The sequence below is a fragment of the Dendropsophus ebraccatus genome, chromosome 4 (genome assembly GCF_027789765.1).
Source record: "Dendropsophus ebraccatus isolate aDenEbr1 chromosome 4, aDenEbr1.pat, whole genome shotgun sequence".
NCBI lineage: Eukaryota > Metazoa > Chordata > Amphibia > Anura > Hylidae > Dendropsophus > Dendropsophus ebraccatus.
Genome location: NC_091457.1, coordinates 164,358,773 through 164,364,772, shown reverse-complemented (window position 1 = coordinate 164,364,772; position 6,000 = coordinate 164,358,773).

The window sequence follows — 6,000 nt, the reverse complement described above, 5'->3', positions numbered from 1 at the left end:
ATAGATAGATAGATAGATAGATAGATACAGGATATCACTTGTGCAATTACAAGTATTCCTGCCCCTCAGTAGTAAATTAAGGAGTTGGACCCGGATGTTACATTATTATAACATTCACATTGGCAGAACAGTAACCATCCTCCTCATCCTGACATCCAGGTGAATTAGTGATAGAGATGACGGCAGATGATTCCTGTAATCATGTGTCGCTGCTGCCCTCTGCTGGACTTTATCTTCTTTTTGTTCTGAGCTGTCCATCCCTGATCAGAAGTGCAGAATACCCAAACTTAGGGTTTACTCCCATGTTCCATATAACACGTAATCTACAGACGGGTAAGGCCTGTACTGGACTCCATGGTCACAAACTCTCCCACTGATACATGGTACCAGGCGGGATGGAGTCCACTACAGGGCTTACCCGTCCGTAGGTTCCTTGTTATACAGAATGTAGTTATAAGCCTGAGAGCAGCGTTACCCAAACTGAAGGCTGACCGGGCATGATGGGAGTTGTAATTTTGATACTATGTTCAACTGCTGGTGACAGCATTTTTTATTTTTCTCACTTTGTAATCTCGCTCTACCATATACCACGCTGCAAAACTAAGTAAAGAATTTGTGGGTTAAAAGGGACAAAAAATGCAATTCTGCCTTATTTTGAGTTTTGTTTTTATGTTTTTTACAAAACGTTTTTCCATCATTCTCCAGGTCAGTGTAATTACAGCGGCAGCAGATTTTATTTTATTTTTTTTTAATTGCTTAGATACCCGGTCACGGTATACAGGATTTGGTCAGTAACAACATGGCGGTAATATGTACGGTGATATTTGCTCTTTCTACTGAACAAATCTTTTAAACCACAAAGCTTCCACCATAGTAAGAAGGTCCAGACTGTTTGGGGGCATGTGACTCAGCTGATATGTCTTCACAGCTAATCAATTACTCTGGATCAGGTGATCTTGCAGAACGGTGCGGCTTATAACGTATACTAGACTAGTGGTTCTTGTACTTCTCTAGTATCTTGCTCTCGCCTAGCTGTTCTTACGGTCCGTGTGGTTACTGGACACAGAAAAACATAAAAATTAAAAACAAAAATGTGCAACAGCGCGCTGCAAATGCAAAGGCGGCTATAGATATATATGATATAGATATTTAGAATTGCCAAACTATTATAGAAAAAAAATGAAAAGAATGAGGTTCCTGGCTTACCATTGGTTTGGATTAGTTTTGATCGGTCCAGGTCTAAGTGCTCAGGCTTGTACAGATCGAGAGAGCGATCAGGGAGAAGACCACGCTAAGCCCGATCCTCTCCCGCCTCTGTGTCATGTGATCAGTCTGGCGCATAATGTAAGTCTATGGAGCCTGACTGATTATGCTGATACAGAGCGGTGAGCGGACACACTGCAGCGCGGTCTTCTCCCGGCTTGTTCTGATGATTGATACTGGTGTGAACACTGAGACCTGGGCCTATCCTCTCTCTATGATGTCTCTATGACATGTCAAAAGTCTTCTATGGTGACAGTGACACTTAGTTTATTAGTGTAAAGGCACAGATGTTTCCAGCTGGTAGAAGATCAGTCATGCTGCCAGTAGAAGATGTGCGTCCGATAGGGATATATATTAGCGTGGCCGAATAGACGTGATCAGGCTCCCACTCCTTGGATGATTGCTGGTAGAGATGAGCGAATTTACAGTAATAATAAAGTGAAGCTCGTGTGCTGTGCAGGATTATAATCCAGCACGACATAGTGTCTAACTAACAGCAATCTATGAGACTGTGGTCCCCCTCAGGTCAGTGACCAGCTCCTCCTGTCTAGTTCTGGGCTGATTCCTGACCTTTCTCAGAATCATCCTTACCCCACGAGGCAAGATTCCAGACCAAGGAAGATAGTCAGTCATCTTGTGTTTACTACTATTTTCCAATAAATGCGCCAACAGTTTTTCCTCTTCTCACCAAGCTGCCTTCCTATTGTCCTGTAGCCCGTCCCAGGCTTGTGCAGGTCTACAATTTTGTCCCTGATGTCCTTAGACAGCTCTTTGGTCGTGGCCATGGTGGAGAAGTTGGCGTGTGATGAGTGTGTAGACAGGTGATTATTATACAGGTAACGAGATGGAACAGGTGCAGGTAATCCAGGCAATGAGGGCAGAGGAGGAGGAGCTTCTTATACAGACACTCTCTGTGAGCTCTGTGAGAGTATTTGGAATATTTTTATAGATTCTCTCTCTCACAGGTGAAGTTACCGACCATTAAAATTACCCCCTTCTTCATTCTTTATAGGTAGGAAAAACTGCAAAAATCGTCAGCGTATCAAATACTTATTTTCCCCACTGTATAGAAAGAGGACGTAACCCTAGTTGGTCTCATTCCATTAGCAGCTGGATGGCCAAGACCTCTAAATTACTTCCCTAGCCAGTGAAACTACATTGATAGGGGAAAGGGGGGGGGGATGGAACTAGCCCAAATGAGACGCTCCTGGCCCTGGGAAACAAGACTCACTGTCACTACTAGAGTAGTAAACAATTCATCAAAAATTAATAGGGCCTCTTGGTAATTTTTTAATTTATTTACTAATTTACAGCATTTTTGTCTTATTCTTAGTTGTCGAGATCGCCCGCTGGATGCGTTCTGCATCTCCAATGTATCGCATCCAACGACTTCAGAAATGACCGTGAAGGAAACAATAGAAAGCAGACACTTTGCTTCTTCAAAATACTCAAATTTATCACGGCTGGCGGGCTCGTAGCCGAGACCATATGTTCAACGTTAGGGGATGTTTGCTATTGTAGATCAGGGACCTCATTGTCATATCCCAGATGTTTCATGAAGCTGGAAGAGGAAGGGAAATTTACGACAATTGCAGAAGCAGAGAAGTGAGTACCCGGCCTCCGCACTACTGGGACGCTGTTGACTCTAAATCTGCGCGCATAATGCAGGCGGAAAATGCAGACAATAATGTCAGGGGAACTGTGTAAAAGCAATAGGACATGTTGGAGAAATCTCTGAAGATTAGATGTAACAGTTATTAAAGAAATGTACCCTGTTATTGCCGCCACTGAACTCCATATCACAAGGAAAGATGTGAGGGATTTTCAGCAAGACATCTGTCATTTAGCAGTGACAGTCACCCCGCGCCGACAATCCCCGTCCCAGATGATGGAATTAATTAACCTGTGGACGCCAGCGCCTCCCACGCCGATTCACAGACGCCTCTCTTCCTCTCCTTCTGGCCTTTTGTAGCTCCTGGACCAATATAAAATGAGATCCTGGAAGACGGAATACAGATTAGTCGTCAAACTTCTCATCCTCATCTAATGATTCATCAGCTTTAACATAAGGGTTAGGGATAACATTGTATCTGTTATATAAAGGGGTCCGCCTATTCTCTATTATGGGTAACACTGTATCTGTTATATAAAGGGGTCCCCTAATTCTCTATTAGAGATAACATTGTATCTGTTATATAAAGGGGTCCCCCTATTCTCTATTAGGGATAACATTGTATCTATTATATAAAGGGGTCCACCTATTCTCTATTATGGGTAACACTGTATCTGTTATATAAAGGGGTCCCCTAATTCTCTATTAGAGATAACATTGTATCTGTTATACAAAGGGGGCCCCTGATTCTCTATTAGGGATAACATTGTATATGTCTTATAAAAAGGGGTTCCCCAATTCTCTATTAGGGATAATATTGTATCTGTTTTATAAAGGGATCCCCCTATTCTCTATAAGGGATAACATTGTATCTGTTATATAAAGGGGTCTCCCGATTCTCTATTAGGGATACCATTGTAACTGTCTTACATAAAGTGGTCCCCCGATCCTCTATTAGGGATAACATTGTAACTGTGTTGTATAAAGGGGTGCCCCGAACCTCTATTAGGGATAACATTGTATCTGTATTATATAAAGGGGTTCCTCAATTCTCTATAAGGGATGTTGTATGTTTTATATAAAGCGGCTCCCCAATTCTCTATTAGGTATAGCGTTATATCTGTGTTATATAAAGGGGTTCCCCGATTCTCTTTTCTGGATAACTTTGTATCTGTTATATAACAGGATTCCCTGATCCTCTATTAGGGAAAAATTGTATGTTATATAAAGGGGTTCCCCGATTCTCTATTAGAAATAACATTGTATGTGTTATGTACACTCACCGGCCACTTTATTAGGTACACCTGTCCAACTGCACGTTACCATTTAATTTCTAATCAGCCAATCACATGGCGGCAACTCAGTGCATTTAGGCATGTAGACATGGTAAAGACAATCTCCTGCAGTTCAAACCGAGCATCAGTATGGGGAAGAAAGGTGATTTGAGGGCCTTTGAACGTGGCATGGTTGTTGGTGCCAGAAGGGCTGGTCTGAGTATTTCAGAAACTGCTGATCTACTGGGATTTTCACGCACAACCATCTCTAGGGTTTACAGAGAATGGTCCGAAAAAGAAAAAACATCCAGTGAGCGGCAGTTCTGTGGGCGGAAATGCCTTGTTGATGCCAGAGGTCAGAGGAGAATGGGCAGACTAGTTCCAGCTGATAGAAAGGCAACAGTGACTCAAATAGCCAACCGTTACAACCAAGGTAGGCAGAAGAGCATCTCTGAACGCACAGTACACAGTATGGGCTACAGCAGCAGAAGACCACACCGGGAGCCTCTCCTTTCAGCTAAGAACAGGAAACTGAGGCTACAATTTGCACAAGCTCATCGAAATTGGACAGTAGAAGATTGGAAAAATGTTGCCTGGTCTGATGAGTCTCGATTTCTGCTGCGACATTCGGATGGTAGGGTCAGAATTTGGCGCCAACAACATGAAAGCATGGATCCATCCTGCCTTGTATCAACGGTTCAGGCTGGTGGTGGTGTCATGGTGTGGGGAATATTTTCTTGGCACTCTTTGGGCCCCTTGATACCAATTGAGCATCGTTGCAACGCCACAGCCTACCTGAGTATTGTTGCTGACCATGTCCATCCCTTTATGACCACAATGGACCTGATGGCTCATCTGATGGCTACTTTCAGCAGGATAATGCGCCATGTCATAAAGCTAGAATCATCTCAGACTGGTTTCTTGAACATGACAATGAGGTCACTGTACTCCAATGGCCTCCACAGTCACCAGATCTCAATCCAATAGAGCATCTTTGGGATGTGGTGGAACGGGAGATTGGCATCATGGATGTGCAGCCGACAAATCTGCGGCAACTGTGTGATGTCATCATGTCAATATGGACCAAAATCTCTGAGGAAGCTTCCAGCACCTTGTTGTATCTATGCCACCAAGAATTGAGGCAGTTCTGAAGGCAAAAGGGGGTCCAACCCGCTACTAGCATGGTGTACCTAATAAAGTGGCCAGTGAGTGTAAAGAAGTTCCCTGATTCTCTATTAGGGATAACATTGTATCTGTCTTATATAAAGGGATTCTCTGATCCTTTTTTAGGGATACCACTGTATCCGTGTTATATAAAGGGGTTCCCCAATTCTCTTTTATGGATAACTTTGTATCTTTTATATAACAAGATTCCCTGATCCTCTTAGGGAAAACATTGTATGTTATATTGTCTATTAGAAATAACATTGTATCTGTTATATAAAGGAGTTCCCCAATTCTCTATTAGGTATAATGTTGTATCTGTGTTATATAAAGGGGTTCCCCAATTCTCTATTAGGTATAATGTTGTATCTGTGTTATATAAAGGGGTTCCCCAATTCTCTATTAGGGATAACATTGTATCTTTGTTATATAAAGGGGTTCCTTGAATCTCTTTTATGGATAACTTTGTATCTGTTATATAACAAGATTCCCCGATTCTCTATTAGGGAAAACAGTGTATGTTATATACAGGGGTTCCACATTTCTCGATTAGGAATAACATTGTATCTGTTATATAACGGAGTTCCCAGATTCTTTAAGGGATAACATTGTAACTGTCATATAAAGGGGTTCCTCGATTATCTACAAGGGATAATGCTGTATCTGTTATATAAAGGGGTACCCCGA